The 15,927-nt window shown below is 46.1% G+C and overlaps 7 non-coding genes across 7 annotated transcripts; all 7 read left to right on the forward strand.

Annotated features, from left to right (window-relative positions):
• The first annotated feature begins 657 nt into the window (after positions 1-657).
• On the forward strand, positions 658-848 carry LOC130317424 (U2 spliceosomal RNA). Its single transcript, XR_008864541.1, has one exon. It is a non-coding gene; the product is annotated as a U2 spliceosomal RNA (small nuclear RNA).
• A 2,082-nt stretch (positions 849-2,930) lies between these two features.
• LOC130317436 (U2 spliceosomal RNA) lies at positions 2,931-3,121 on the forward strand. Its single transcript, XR_008864552.1, has one exon. It is a non-coding gene; the product is annotated as a U2 spliceosomal RNA (small nuclear RNA).
• Positions 3,122-5,205: 2,084 nt separating this feature from the next.
• LOC130317448 (U2 spliceosomal RNA) lies at positions 5,206-5,396 on the forward strand. The gene has a single exon (XR_008864563.1). It is a non-coding gene; the product is annotated as a U2 spliceosomal RNA (small nuclear RNA).
• Positions 5,397-7,486: 2,090 nt separating this feature from the next.
• Positions 7,487-7,677, forward strand: LOC130317461 (U2 spliceosomal RNA). Its single transcript, XR_008864574.1, has one exon. It is a non-coding gene; the product is annotated as a U2 spliceosomal RNA (small nuclear RNA).
• A 2,084-nt stretch (positions 7,678-9,761) lies between these two features.
• Positions 9,762-9,952, forward strand: LOC130317473 (U2 spliceosomal RNA). The gene has a single exon (XR_008864585.1). It is a non-coding gene; the product is annotated as a U2 spliceosomal RNA (small nuclear RNA).
• Positions 9,953-12,039: 2,087 nt separating this feature from the next.
• On the forward strand, positions 12,040-12,230 carry LOC130317485 (U2 spliceosomal RNA). Its single transcript, XR_008864596.1, has one exon. It is a non-coding gene; the product is annotated as a U2 spliceosomal RNA (small nuclear RNA).
• Positions 12,231-14,320: 2,090 nt separating this feature from the next.
• On the forward strand, positions 14,321-14,511 carry LOC130317497 (U2 spliceosomal RNA). Its single transcript, XR_008864607.1, has one exon. It is a non-coding gene; the product is annotated as a U2 spliceosomal RNA (small nuclear RNA).
• The last annotated feature ends 1,416 nt before the right edge of the window (positions 14,512-15,927 follow it).

Genomic DNA, 15,927 nt, shown 5'->3' on the forward strand with positions numbered 1-15,927 from the left:
GTTGCATCCATCTAGAACCCTCAGAACTACAGTGCTATGATGTCACTCACTTCCACAGGCCTTGCAGAGTGTAAACAACAACAACCCAGCTTTGTTGTGTATGTAACCATAGGGATTTGTGATGTCACCTAGAACCTTCACAGCAGCGACAGCTTTATGAGGAGCATCAGCACTGCTCTGCCTGAGCAGAACCATCACCGCCATAGGTTGTCAAATAACCCGGATTTAACCCACACAGGTAAGTCCAATGGGGTGCAGGCATGTCCTCTATGCTTACAGCTTCCCGTGGGTGTTGGTTTGATACCGTTTGGGGACAGCCAAGGAGGCATCTGCAGGCAACAAAGGTAGGTGTGTGCTTGTGTGTGTGTTTCCTATGCAGATCCTAAGCCCAGTGTCACATGCAAGTAGGAGGAGTAAGAAGGGTTCCTGGCAAATCCGGGTTATGGATTGCATTTAAAAAGGCCCCGTGGGAGTGCAATGGGCCCCTGTCTTGCTGCTTAGCAATAATGGTATGGGTTTAGGTTCTGCTGTGTGTACTGGTGGTTGACTGCCCCCCAGCCCAGAGTGTGCATGGAAAATTGTCTGGCAGCCTCCCTGACAGCAAGCAGTGATAGTGCCCATGAAGGGGACCTTGTTGGGCCCGCCCCTTTCACGGTTATCGCTTCTCGGCCTTTTGGCTAAGATCAAGTGTAGTATCTGTTCTTATCAGTTTAATATCTGATACGTCCCCTATCTGGGGACCATATATTAAATGGATTTTTGAGAACGGGGGCCGATTTCGAAGCTTGCTTCCGTCGCCCTATGCATTGACCCGATATGGCAGTATCTTCGGGTACAGTGCACCACCCCCTTACAGGGTTAAAAAGAAAGATTCCTACTTTCATTGCTACCTGCTTGCTGGCTAGCCAGCTAGCCAGCCCTGTGGGCCTTGCTGCTGCAGCCAAAAAACAAAAGGTGGTGCTGCTGCTGCTGCTTCTGCTGCTTCTGCTTGTGTCTGGCCGCTGTTGGAGCGTCCAGGCACAGGACTTCTGCTGCTGCTGACTAAATGGCCTCCTTAATTGGATCATTTGAGTAGCCAGCACACCTGTGCAGGTAGGGCATGACATGATAGGCAGCTGCCTTGATAGCGGGTGGGTGCTGAATGTTCCTAATTGACAAAATAAGATTAATGCTTATGAAGAAATATAAAATCTCATCCCTTCCCCAATATCGCGCCACACCCCTACCCCTTAATTCCCTGGTTGAACTTGATGGACATATGTCTTTTTTCGACCGTACTAACTATGTAACTATGTAACATAACATGGGGGGGGGGGGGGGTCTCCTGGCTGTTCACACAGGTGTGTCATTGCTGTACATTGACCATGCATTGCTTCTGTGGTATTGCAAAGGCAAAGACAAATGCTTCCAGCCATCCATTGCACTAATGGATTGGTCATCAGCTGGCTGTCTATGTCCCGCATCAATATAGACCAAAGTACAGAGGGTTAGGCTATGCTATTGTGCACCTACCTGATGCATCAGAAGGTGCGAGGCCCTTGCTAAATTCAGTGCACAGACTTTGAGATCTATACTTTAGACTGTATCTAAACCTGCTCCAACATGGACTGACATTCTGGCCTACTTTCAGCCGATGCGACTTGTCTGTCGCTGAACAGTCGCTTTTTATGTATTCAGCACCTATGTATAATGTTGTAAAAATGCTCTAGAAGCTAAAGTCGCAGAAATGTCACACATATTTGGCCTGCAACTTTCTGTGCGACAAATTCAGACAGGAAAAATCAGTATAAATCCTTAGAAAATTATCCCCCAGTGTCTCCATCTGCTGGCGGTATTGAATAAGCATTGCTGCACTGATGGGGTATGCATTAGACGAAAAAAAAGAAGAAAAAGAAGAATAATACGCCCAGAAAAGAGGCGAAAAGGAGAAAAACGTAAAAAAACGTGAAAAAAAAGTAAGAGGAAGAGAAGGGAAAAAAAGGTGGAAATGGGTTTAAAAGTGATTTCGGCGGAGATATATATATATATATATATATATATATATATATATATATATACGCGCACACACACACATATATATAAACGTATTCTCCGTTGAGATATTGCAGCCGCTGCTGTGTCCAGGCCCAGGAGCCTTAGCACTGTGCTGTGATGTCACTCAATACCACTGACATCACTAGGTGTAAACAACATCTCTCCTTTGCTGTGTATGTGACTATGGAGCTGTTTGGTGATGTCGTCTATTATGGCCTTCATAGAAGCAACAGGAGATTGTTGCATCCATCTAGAACCCTCAGAACTACAGTGCTATGATGTCACTCACTTCCACAGGCCTTGCAGAGTGTAAACAACAACAACCCAGCTTTGTTGTGTATGTAACCATAGGGATTTGTGATGTCACCTAGAACCTTCACAGCAGCGACAGCTTTATGAGGAGCATCAGCACTGCTCTGCCTGAGCAGAACCATCACCGCCATAGGTTGTCAAATAACCCGGATTTAACCCACACAGGTAAGTCCAATGGGGTGCAGGCATGTCCTCTATGCTTACAGCTTCCCGTGGGTGTTGGTTTGATACCGTTTGGGGACAGCCAAGGAGGCATCTGCAGGCAACAAAGGTAGGTGTGTGCTTGTGTGTGTGTTTCCTATGCAGATCCTAAGCCCAGTGTCACATGCAAGTAGGAGGAGTAAGAAGGGTTCCTGGCAAATCCGGGTTATGGATTGCATTTAAAAAGGCCCCGTGGGAGTGCAATGGGCCCCTGTCTTGCTGCTTAGCAATAATGGTATGGGTTTAGGTTCTGCTGTGTGTACTGGTGGTTGACTGCCCCCCAGCCCAGAGTGTGCATGGAAAATTGTCTGGCAGCCTCCCTGACAGCAAGCAGTGATAGTGCCCATGAAGGGGACCTTGTTGGGCCCGCCCCTTTCACGGTTATCGCTTCTCGGCCTTTTGGCTAAGATCAAGTGTAGTATCTGTTCTTATCAGTTTAATATCTGATACGTCCCCTATCTGGGGACCATATATTAAATGGATTTTTGAGAACGGGGGCCGATTTCGAAGCTTGCTTCCGTCGCCCTATGCATTGACCCGATATGGCAGTATCTTCGGGTACAGTGCACCACCCCCTTACAGGGTTAAAAAGAAAGATTCCTACTTTCATTGCTACCTGCTTGCTGGCTAGCCAGCTAGCCAGCCCTGTGGGCCTTGCTGCTGCAGCCAAAAAACAAAAGGTGGTGCTGCTGCTGCTGCTTCTGCTGCTTCTGCTTGTGTCTGGCCGCTGTTGGAGCGTCCAGGCACAGGACTTCTGCTGCTGCTGACTAAATGGCCTCCTTAATTGGATCATTTGAGTAGCCAGCACACCTGTGCAGGTAGGGCATGACATGATAGGCAGCTGCCTTGATAGCGGGTGGGTGCTGAATGTTCCTAATTGACAAAATAAGATTAATGCTTATGAAGAAATATAAAATCTCATCCCTTCCCCAATATCGCGCCACACCCCTACCCCTTAATTCCCTGGTTGAACTTGATGGACATATGTCTTTTTTCGACCGTACTAACTATGTAACTATGTAACATAACATGGGGGGGGGGGGGGGTCTCCTGGCTGTTCACACAGGTGTGTCATTGCTGTACATTGACCATGCATTGCTTCTGTGGTATTGCAAAGGCAAAGACAAATGCTTCCAGCCATCCATTGCACTAATGGATTGGTCATCAGCTGGCTGTCTATGTCCCGCATCAATATAGACCAAAGTACAGAGGGTTAGGCTATGCTATTGTGCACCTACCTGATGCATCAGAAGGTGCGAGGCCCTTGCTAAATTCTGTGCACAGACTTTGAGATCTATACTTTAGACTGTATCTAAACCTGCTCCAACATGGACTGACATTCTGGCCTACTTTCAGCCGATGCGACTTGTCTGTCGCTGAACAGTCGCTTTTTATGTATTCAGCACCTATGTATAATGTTGTAAAAATGCTCTAGAAGCTAAAGTCGCAGAAATGTCACACATATTTGGCCTGCAACTTTCTGTGCGACAAATTCAGACAGGAAAAATCAGTATAAATCCTTAGAAAATTATCCCCCAGTGTCTCCATCTGCTGGCGGTATTGAATAAGCATTGCTGCACTGATGGGGTATGCATTAGACGAAAAAAAAGAAGAAAAAGAAGAATAATACGCCCAGAAAAGAGGCGAAAAGGAGAAAAACGTAAAAAAACGTGAAAAAAAAGTAAGAGGAAGAGAAGGGAAAAAAAGGTGGAAATGGGTTTAAAAGTGATTTCGGCGGAGAAATATATATATATATATATATATATATATATATATATATATATACGCGCACACACACACATATATATAAACGTATTCTCCGTTGAGATATTGCAGCCGCTGCTGTGTCCAGGCCCAGGAGCCTTAGCACTGTGCTGTGATGTCACTCAATACCACTGACATCACTAGGTGTAAACAACATCTCTCCTTTGCTGTGTATGTGACTATGGAGCTGTTTGGTGATGTCGTCTATTATGGCCTTCATAGAAGCAACAGGAGATTGTTGCATCCATCTAGAACCCTCAGAACTACAGTGCTATGATGTCACTCACTTCCACAGGCCTTGCAGAGTGTAAACAACAACAACCCAGCTTTGTTGTGTATGTAACCATAGGGATTTGTGATGTCACCTAGAACCTTCACAGCAGCGACAGCTTTATGAGGAGCATCAGCACTGCTCTGCCTGAGCAGAACCATCACCGCCATAGGTTGTCAAATAACCCGGATTTAACCCACACAGGTAAGTCCAATGGGGTGCAGGCATGTCCTCTATGCTTACAGCTTCCCGTGGGTGTTGGTTTGATACCGTTTGGGGACAGCCAAGGAGGCATCTGCAGGCAACAAAGGTAGGTGTGTGCTTGTGTGTGTGTTTCCTATGCAGATCCTAAGCCCAGTGTCACATGCAAGTAGGAGGAGTAAGAAGGGTTCCTGGCAAATCCGGGTTATGGATTGCATTTAAAAAGGCCCCGTGGGAGTGCAATGGGCCCCTGTCTTGCTGCTTAGCAATAATGGTATGGGTTTAGGTTCTGCTGTGTGTACTGGTGGTTGACTGCCCCCCAGCCCAGAGTGTGCATGGAAAATTGTCTGGCAGCCTCCCTGACAGCAAGCAGTGATAGTGCCCATGAAGGGGACCTTGTTGGGCCCGCCCCTTTCACGGTTATCGCTTCTCGGCCTTTTGGCTAAGATCAAGTGTAGTATCTGTTCTTATCAGTTTAATATCTGATACGTCCCCTATCTGGGGACCATATATTAAATGGATTTTTGAGAACGGGGGCCGATTTCGAAGCTTGCTTCCGTCGCCCTATGCATTGACCCGATATGGCAGTATCTTCGGGTACAGTGCACCACCCCCTTACAGGGTTAAAAAGAAAGATTCCTACTTTCATTGCTACCTGCTTGCTGGCTAGCCAGCTAGCCAGCCCTGTGGGCCTTGCTGCTGCAGCCAAAAAACAAAAGGTGGTGCTGCTGCTGCTGCTCTGCTTCTGCTGCTTCTGCTTGTGTCTGGCCGCTGTTGGAGCGTCCAGGCACAGGACTTCTGCTGCTGCTGACTAAATGGCCTCCTTAATTGGATCATTTGAGTAGCCAGCACACCTGTGCAGGTAGGGCATGACATGATAGGCAGCTGCCTTGATAGCGGGTGGGTGCTGAATGTTCCTAATTGACAAAATAAGATTAATGCTTATGAAGAAATATAAAATCTCAGCCCTTCCCCAATATCGCGCCACACCCCTACCCCTTAATTCCCTGGTTGAACTTGATGGACATATGTCTTTTTTCGACCGTACTAACTATGTAACTATGTAACATAACATGGGGGGGGGGGGGGGGTCTCCTGGCTGTTCACACAGGTGTGTCATTGCTGTACATTGACCATGCATTGCTTCTGTGGTATTGCAAAGGCAAAGACAAATGCTTCCAGCCATCCATTGCACTAATGGATTGGTCATCAGCTGGCTGTCTATGTCCCGCATCAATATAGACCAAAGTACAGAGGGTTAGGCTATGCTATTGTGCACCTACCTGATGCATCAGAAGGTGCGAGGCCCTTGCTAAATTCTGTGCACAGACTTTGAGATCTATACTTTAGACTGTATCTAAACCTGCTCCAACATGGACTGACATTCTGGCCTACTTTCAGCCGATGCGACTTGTCTGTCGCTGAACAGTCGCTTTTTATGTATTCAGCACCTATGTATAATGTTGTAAAAATGCTCTAGAAGCTAAAGTCGCAGAAATGTCACACATATTTGGCCTGCAACTTTCTGTGCGACAAATTCAGACAGGAAAAATCAGTATAAATCCTTAGAAAATTATCCCCCAGTGTCTCCATCTGCTGGCGGTATTGAATAAGCATTGCTGCACTGATGGGGTATGCATTAGACGAAAAAAAAGAAGAAAAAGAAGAATAATACGCCCAGAAAAGAGGCGAAAAGGAGAAAAACGTAAAAAAACGTGAAAAAAAAGTAAGAGGAAGAGAAGGGAAAAAAAGGTGGAAATGGGTTTAAAAGTGATTTCGGCGGAGAAATATATATATATATATATATATATATATATATATATATATATACGCGCACACACACACATATATATAAACGTATTCTCCGTTGAGATATTGCAGCCGCTGCTGTGTCCAGGCCCAGGAGCCTTAGCACTGTGCTGTGATGTCACTCAATACCACTGACATCACTAGGTGTAAACAACATCTCTCCTTTGCTGTGTATGTGACTATGGAGCTGTTTGGTGATGTCGTCTATTATGGCCTTCATAGAAGCAACAGGAGATTGTTGCATCCATCTAGAACCCTCAGAACTACAGTGCTATGATGTCACTCACTTCCACAGGCCTTGCAGAGTGTAAACAACAACAACCCAGCTTTGTTGTGTATGTAACCATAGGGATTTGTGATGTCACCTAGAACCTTCACAGCAGCGACAGCTTTATGAGGAGCATCAGCACTGCTCTGCCTGAGCAGAACCATCACCGCCATAGGTTGTCAAATAACCCGGATTTAACCCACACAGGTAAGTCCAATGGGGTGCAGGCATGTCCTCTATGCTTACAGCTTCCCGTGGGTGTTGGTTTGATACCGTTTGGGGACAGCCAAGGAGGCATCTGCAGGCAACAAAGGTAGGTGTGTGCTTGTGTGTGTGTTTCCTATGCAGATCCTAAGCCCAGTGTCACATGCAAGTAGGAGGAGTAAGAAGGGTTCCTGGCAAATCCGGGTTATGGATTGCATTTAAAAAGGCCCCGTGGGAGTGCAATGGGCCCCTGTCTTGCTGCTTAGCAATAATGGTATGGGTTTAGGTTCTGCTGTGTGTACTGGTGGTTGACTGCCCCCCAGCCCAGAGTGTGCATGGAAAATTGTCTGGCAGCCTCCCTGACAGCAAGCAGTGATAGTGCCCATGAAGGGGACCTTGTTGGGCCCGCCCCTTTCACGGTTATCGCTTCTCGGCCTTTTGGCTAAGATCAAGTGTAGTATCTGTTCTTATCAGTTTAATATCTGATACGTCCCCTATCTGGGGACCATATATTAAATGGATTTTTGAGAACGGGGGCCGATTTCGAAGCTTGCTTCCGTCGCCCTATGCATTGACCCGATATGGCAGTATCTTCGGGTACAGTGCACCACCCCCTTACAGGGTTAAAAAGAAAGATTCCTACTTTCATTGCTACCTGCTTGCTGGCTAGCCAGCTAGCCAGCCCTGTGGGCCTTGCTGCTGCAGCCAAAAAACAAAAGGTGGTGCTGCTGCTGCTGCTTCTGCTGCTTCTGCTTGTGTCTGGCCGCTGTTGGAGCGTCCAGGCACAGGACTTCTGCTGCTGCTGACTAAATGGCCTCCTTAATTGGATCATTTGAGTAGCCAGCACACCTGTGCAGGTAGGGCATGACATGATAGGCAGCTGCCTTGATAGCGGGTGGGTGCTGAATGTTCCTAATTGACAAAATAAGATTAATGCTTATGAAGAAATATAAAATCTCATCCCTTCCCCAATATCGCGCCACACCCCTACCCCTTAATTCCCTGGTTGAACTTGATGGACATATGTCTTTTTTCGACCGTACTAACTATGTAACTATGTAACATAACATGGGGGGGGGGGGGTCTCCTGGCTGTTCACACAGGTGTGTCATTGCTGTACATTGACCATGCATTGCTTCTGTGGTATTGCAAAGGCAAAGACAAATGCTTCCAGCCATCCATTGCACTAATGGATTGGTCATCAGCTGGCTGTCTATGTCCCGCATCAATATAGACCAAAGTACAGAGGGTTAGGCTATGCTATTGTGCACCTACCTGATGCATCAGAAGGTGCGAGGCCCTTGCTAAATTCTGTGCACAGACTTTGAGATCTATACTTTAGACTGTATCTAAACCTGCTCCAACATGGACTGACATTCTGGCCTACTTTCAGCCGATGCGACTTGTCTGTCGCTGAACAGTCGCTTTTTATGTATTCAGCACCTATGTATAATGTTGTAAAAATGCTCTAGAAGCTAAAGTCGCAGAAATGTCACACATATTTGGCCTGCAACTTTCTGTGCGACAAATTCAGACAGGAAAAATCAGTATAAATCCTTAGAAAATTATCCCCCAGTGTCTCCATCTGCTGGCGGTATTGAATAAGCATTGCTGCACTGATGGGGTATGCATTAGACGAAAAAAAAGAAGAAAAAGAAGAATAATACGCCCAGAAAAGAGGCGAAAAGGAGAAAAACGTAAAAAAACGTGAAAAAAAAGTAAGAGGAAGAGAAGGGAAAAAAAGGTGGAAATGGGTTTAAAAGTGATTTCGGCGGAGAAATATATATATATATATATATATATATATATATATATATATATATACGCGCACACACACACATATATATAAACGTATTCTCCGTTGAGATATTGCAGCCGCTGCTGTGTCCAGGCCCAGGAGCCTTAGCACTGTGCTGTGATGTCACTCAATACCACTGACATCACTAGGTGTAAACAACATCTCTCCTTTGCTGTGTATGTGACTATGGAGCTGTTTGGTGATGTCGTCTATTATGGCCTTCATAGAAGCAACAGGAGATTGTTGCATCCATCTAGAACCCTCAGAACTACAGTGCTATGATGTCACTCACTTCCACAGGCCTTGCAGAGTGTAAACAACAACAACCCAGCTTTGTTGTGTATGTAACCATAGGGATTTGTGATGTCACCTAGAACCTTCACAGCAGCGACAGCTTTATGAGGAGCATCAGCACTGCTCTGCCTGAGCAGAACCATCACCGCCATAGGTTGTCAAATAACCCGGATTTAACCCACACAGGTAAGTCCAATGGGGTGCAGGCATGTCCTCTATGCTTACAGCTTCCCGTGGGTGTTGGTTTGATACCGTTTGGGGACAGCCAAGGAGGCATCTGCAGGCAACAAAGGTAGGTGTGTGCTTGTGTGTGTGTTTCCTATGCAGATCCTAAGCCCAGTGTCACATGCAAGTAGGAGGAGTAAGAAGGGTTCCTGGCAAATCCGGGTTATGGATTGCATTTAAAAAGGCCCCGTGGGAGTGCAATGGGCCCCTGTCTTGCTGCTTAGCAATAATGGTATGGGTTTAGGTTCTGCTGTGTGTACTGGTGGTTGACTGCCCCCCAGCCCAGAGTGTGCATGGAAAATTGTCTGGCAGCCTCCCTGACAGCAAGCAGTGATAGTGCCCATGAAGGGGACCTTGTTGGGCCCGCCCCTTTCACGGTTATCGCTTCTCGGCCTTTTGGCTAAGATCAAGTGTAGTATCTGTTCTTATCAGTTTAATATCTGATACGTCCCCTATCTGGGGACCATATATTAAATGGATTTTTGAGAACGGGGGCCGATTTCGAAGCTTGCTTCCGTCGCCCTATGCATTGACCCGATATGGCAGTATCTTCGGGTACAGTGCACCACCCCCTTACAGGGTTAAAAAGAAAGATTCCTACTTTCATTGCTACCTGCTTGCTGGCTAGCCAGCTAGCCAGCCCTGTGGGCCTTGCTGCTGCAGCCAAAAAACAAAAGGTGGTGCTGCTGCTGCTGCTTCTGCTGCTTCTGCTTGTGTCTGGCCGCTGTTGGAGCGTCCAGGCACAGGACTTCTGCTGCTGCTGACTAAATGGCCTCCTTAATTGGATCATTTGAGTAGCCAGCACACCTGTGCAGGTAGGGCATGACATGATAGGCAGCTGCCTTGATAGCGGGTGGGTGCTGAATGTTCCTAATTGACAAAATAAGATTAATGCTTATGAAGAAATATAAAATCTCATCCCTTCCCCAATATCGCGCCACACCCCTACCCCTTAATTCCCTGGTTGAACTTGATGGACATATGTCTTTTTTCGACCGTACTAACTATGTAACTATGTAACATAACATGGGGGGGGGGGGGGGGTCTCCTGGCTGTTCACACAGGTGTGTCATTGCTGTACATTGACCATGCATTGCTTCTGTGGTATTGTAAAGGCAAAGACAAATGCTTCCAGCCATCCATTGCACTAATGGATTGGTCATCAGCTGGCTGTCTATGTCCCGCATCAATATAGACCAAAGTACAGAGGGTTAGGCTATGCTATTGTGCACCTACCTGATGCATCAGAAGGTGCGAGGCCCTTGCTAAATTCTGTGCACAGACTTTGAGATCTATACTTTAGACTGTATCTAAACCTGCTCCAACATGGACTGACATTCTGGCCTACTTTCAGCCGATGCGACTTGTCTGTCGCTGAACAGTCGCTTTTTATGTATTCAGCACCTATGTATAATGTTGTAAAAATGCTCTAGAAGCTAAAGTCGCAGAAATGTCACACATATTTGGCCTGCAACTTTCTGTGCGACAAATTCAGACAGGAAAAATCAGTATAAATCCTTAGAAAATTATCCCCCAGTGTCTCCATCTGCTGGCGGTATTGAATAAGCATTGCTGCACTGATGGGGTATGCATTAGACGAAAAAAAAGAAGAAAAAGAAGAATAATACGCCCAGAAAAGAGGCGAAAAGGAGAAAAACGTAAAAAAACGTGAAAAAAAAGTAAGAGGAAGAGAAGGGAAAAAAAGGTGGAAATGGGTTTAAAAGTGATTTCGGCGGAGAAATATATATATATATATATATATATATATATATATATATATATATACGCGCACACACACACATATATATAAACGTATTCTCCGTTGAGATATTGCAGCCGCTGCTGTGTCCAGGCCCAGGAGCCTTAGCACTGTGCTGTGATGTCACTCAATACCACTGACATCACTAGGTGTAAACAACATCTCTCCTTTGCTGTGTATGTGACTATGGAGCTGTTTGGTGATGTCGTCTATTATGGCCTTCATAGAAGCAACAGGAGATTGTTGCATCCATCTAGAACCCTCAGAACTACAGTGCTATGATGTCACTCACTTCCACAGGCCTTGCAGAGTGTAAACAACAACAACCCAGCTTTGTTGTGTATGTAACCATAGGGATTTGTGATGTCACCTAGAACCTTCACAGCAGCGACAGCTTTATGAGGAGCATCAGCACTGCTCTGCCTGAGCAGAACCATCACCGCCATAGGTTGTCAAATAACCCGGATTTAACCCACACAGGTAAGTCCAATGGGGTGCAGGCATGTCCTCTATGCTTACAGCTTCCCGTGGGTGTTGGTTTGATACCATTTGGGGACAGCCAAGGAGGCATCTGCAGGCAACAAAGGTAGGTGTGTGCTTGTGTGTGTGTTTCCTATGCAGATCCTAAGCCCAGTGTCACATGCAAGTAGGAGGAGTAAGAAGGGTTCCTGGCAAATCCGGGTTATGGATTGCATTTAAAAAGGCCCCGTGGGAGTGCAATGGGCCCCTGTCTTGCTGCTTAGCAATAATGGTATGGGTTTAGGTTCTGCTGTGTGTACTGGTGGTTGACTGCCCCCCAGCCCAGAGTGTGCATGGAAAATTGTCTGGCAGCCTCCCTGACAGCAAGCAGTGATAGTGCCCATGAAGGGGACCTTGTTGGGCCCGCCCCTTTCACGGTTATCGCTTCTCGGCCTTTTGGCTAAGATCAAGTGTAGTATCTGTTCTTATCAGTTTAATATCTGATACGTCCCCTATCTGGGGACCATATATTAAATGGATTTTTGAGAACGGGGGCCGATTTCGAAGCTTGCTTCCGTCGCCCTATGCATTGACCCGATATGGCAGTATCTTCGGGTACAGTGCACCACCCCCTTACAGGGTTAAAAAGAAAGATTCCTACTTTCATTGCTACCTGCTTGCTGGCTAGCCAGCTAGCCAGCCCTGTGGGCCTTGCTGCTGCAGCCAAAAAACAAAAGGTGGTGCTGCTGCTGCTGCTTCTGCTGCTTCTGCTTGTGTCTGGCCGCTGTTGGAGCGTCCAGGCACAGGACTTCTGCTGCTGCTGACTAAATGGCCTCCTTAATTGGATCATTTGAGTAGCCAGCACACCTGTGCAGGTAGGGCATGACATGATAGGCAGCTGCCTTGATAGCGGGTGGGTGCTGAATGTTCCTAATTGACAAAATAAGATTAATGCTTATGAAGAAATATAAAATCTCATCCCTTCCCCAATATCGCGCCACACCCCTACCCCTTAATTCCCTGGTTGAACTTGATGGACATATGTCTTTTTTCGACCGTACTAACTATGTAACTATGTAACATAACATGGGGGGGGGGGGGGGGGGTCTCCTGGCTGTTCACACAGGTGTGTCATTGCTGTACATTGACCATGCATTGCTTCTGTGGTATTGCAAAGGCAAAGACAAATGCTTCCAGCCATCCATTGCACTAATGGATTGGTCATCAGCTGGCTGTCTATGTCCCGCATCAATATAGACCAAAGTACAGAGGGTTAGGCTATGCTATTGTGCACCTACCTGATGCATCAGAAGGTGCGAGGCCCTTGCTAAATTCTGTGCACAGACTTTGAGATCTATACTTTAGACTGTATCTAAACCTGCTCCAACATGGACTGACATTCTGGCCTACTTTCAGCCGATGCGACTTGTCTGTCGCTGAACAGTCGCTTTTTATGTATTCAGCACCTATGTATAATGTTGTAAAAATGCTCTAGAAGCTAAAGTCGCAGAAATGTCACACATATTTGGCCTGCAACTTTCTGTGCGACAAATTCAGACAGGAAAAATCAGTATAAATCCTTAGAAAATTATCCCCCAGTGTCTCCATCTGCTGGCGGTATTGAATAAGCATTGCTGCACTGATGGGGTATGCATTAGACGAAAAAAAAAGAAGAAAAAGAAGAATAATACGCCCAGAAAAGAGGCGAAAAGGAGAAAAACGTAAAAAAACGTGAAAAAAAAGTAAGAGGAAGAGAAGGGAAAAAAAGGTGGAAATGGGTTTAAAAGTGATTTCGGCGGAGAAATATATATATATATATATATATATATATATATATATATATATATACGCGCACACACACACATATATATAAACGTATTCTCCGTTGAGATATTGCAGCCGCTGCTGTGTCCAGGCCCAGGAGCCTTAGCACTGTGCTGTGATGTCACTCAATACCACTGACATCACTAGGTGTAAACAACATCTCTCCTTTGCTGTGTATGTGACTATGGAGCTGTTTGGTGATGTCGTCTATTATGGCCTTCATAGAAGCAACAGGAGATTGTTGCATCCATCTAGAACCCTCAGAACTACAGTGCTATGATGTCACTCACTTCCACAGGCCTTGCAGAGTGTAAACAACAACAACCCAGCTTTGTTGTGTATGTAACCATAGGGATTTGTGATGTCACCTAGAACCTTCACAGCAGCGACAGCTTTATGAGGAGCATCAGCACTGCTCTGCCTGAGCAGAACCATCACCGCCATAGGTTGTCAAATAACCCGGATTTAACCCACACAGGTAAGTCCAATGGGGTGCAGGCATGTCCTCTATGCTTACAGCTTCCCGTGGGTGTTGGTTTGATACCGTTTGGGGACAGCCAAGGAGGCATCTGCAGGCAACAAAGGTAGGTGTGTGCTTGTGTGTGTGTTTCCTATGCAGATCCTAAGCCCAGTGTCACATGCAAGTAGGAGGAGTAAGAAGGGTTCCTGGCAAATCCGGGTTATGGATTGCATTTAAAAAGGCCCCGTGGGAGTGCAATGGGCCCCTGTCTTGCTGCTTAGCAATAATGGTATGGGTTTAGGTTCTGCTGTGTGTACTGGTGGTTGACTGCCCCCCAGCCCAGAGTGTGCATGGAAAATTGTCTGGCAGCCTCCCTGACAGCAAGCAGTGATAGTGCCCATGAAGGGGACCTTGTTGGGCCCGCCCCTTTCACGGTTATCGCTTCTCGGCCTTTTGGCTAAGATCAAGTGTAGTATCTGTTCTTATCAGTTTAATATCTGATACGTCCCCTATCTGGGGACCATATATTAAATGGATTTTTGAGAACGGGGGCCGATTTCGAAGCTTGCTTCCGTCGCCCTATGCATTGACCCGATATGGCAGTATCTTCGGGTACAGTGCACCACCCCCTTACAGGGTTAAAAAGAAAGATTCCTACTTTCATTGCTACCTGCTTGCTGGCTAGCCAGCTAGCCAGCCCTGTGGGCCTTGCTGCTGCAGCCAAAAAACAAAAGGTGGTGCTGCTGCTGCTGCTTCTGCTGCTTCTGCTTGTGTCTGGCCGCTGTTGGAGCGTCCAGGCACAGGACTTCTGCTGCTGCTGACTAAATGGCCTCCTTAATTGGATCATTTGAGTAGCCAGCACACCTGTGCAGGTAGGGCATGACATGATAGGCAGCTGCCTTGATAGCGGGTGGGTGCTGAATGTTCCTAATTGACAAAATAAGATTAATGCTTATGAAGAAATATAAAATCTCATCCCTTCCCCAATATCGCGCCACACCCCTACCCCTTAATTCCCTGGTTGAACTTGATGGACATATGTCTTTTTTCGACCGTACTAACTATGTAACTATGTAACATAACATGGGGGGGGGGGGGGGGGTCTCCTGGCTGTTCACACAGGTGTGTCATTGCTGTACATTGACCATGCATTGCTTCTGTGGTATTGCAAAGGCAAAGACAAATGCTTCCAGCCATCCATTGCACTAATGGATTGGTCATCAGCTGGCTGTCTATGTCCCGCATCAATATAGACCAAAGTACAGAGGGTTAGGCTATGCTATTGTGCACCTACCTGATGCATCAGAAGGTGCGAGGCCCTTGCTAAATTCTGTGCACAGACTTTGAGATCTATACTTTAGACTGTATCTAAACCTGCTCCAACATGGACTGACATTCTGGCCTACTTTCAGCCGATGCGACTTGTCTGTCGCTGAACAGTCGCTTTTTATGTATTCAGCACCTATGTATAATGTTGTAAAAATGCTCTAGAAGCTAAAGTCGCAGAAATGTCACACATATTTGGCCTGCAACTTTCTGTGCGACAAATTCAGACAGGAAAAATCAGTATAAATCCTTAGAAAATTATCCCCCAGTGTCTCCATCTGCTGGCGGTATTGAATAAGCATTGCTGCACTGATGGGGTATGCATTAGACGAAAAAAAAGAAGAAAAAGAAGAATAATACGCCCAGAAAAGAGGCGAAAAGGAGAAAAACGTAAAAAAACGTGAAAAAAAAGTAAGAGGAAGAGAAGGGAAAAAAAGGTGGAAATGGGTTTAAAAGTGATTTCGGCGGAGAAATATATATATATATATATATATATATATATATATATATATATATACGCGCACACACACACATATATATAAACGTATTCTCCGTTGAGATATTGCAGCCGCTGCTGTGTCCAGGCCCAGGAGCCTTAGCACTGTGCTGTGATGTCACTCAATACCACTGACATCACTAGGTGTAAACAACATCTCTCCTTTGCTGTGTATGTGACTATGGAGCTGTTTGGTGATGTCGTCTATTATGGCCTTCATAG

The sequence above is a fragment of the Hyla sarda genome, unplaced genomic scaffold (assembly GCF_029499605.1).
Source record: "Hyla sarda isolate aHylSar1 unplaced genomic scaffold, aHylSar1.hap1 scaffold_200, whole genome shotgun sequence".
In the NCBI taxonomy this organism is placed as follows: Eukaryota; Metazoa; Chordata; class Amphibia; order Anura; family Hylidae; genus Hyla; species Hyla sarda.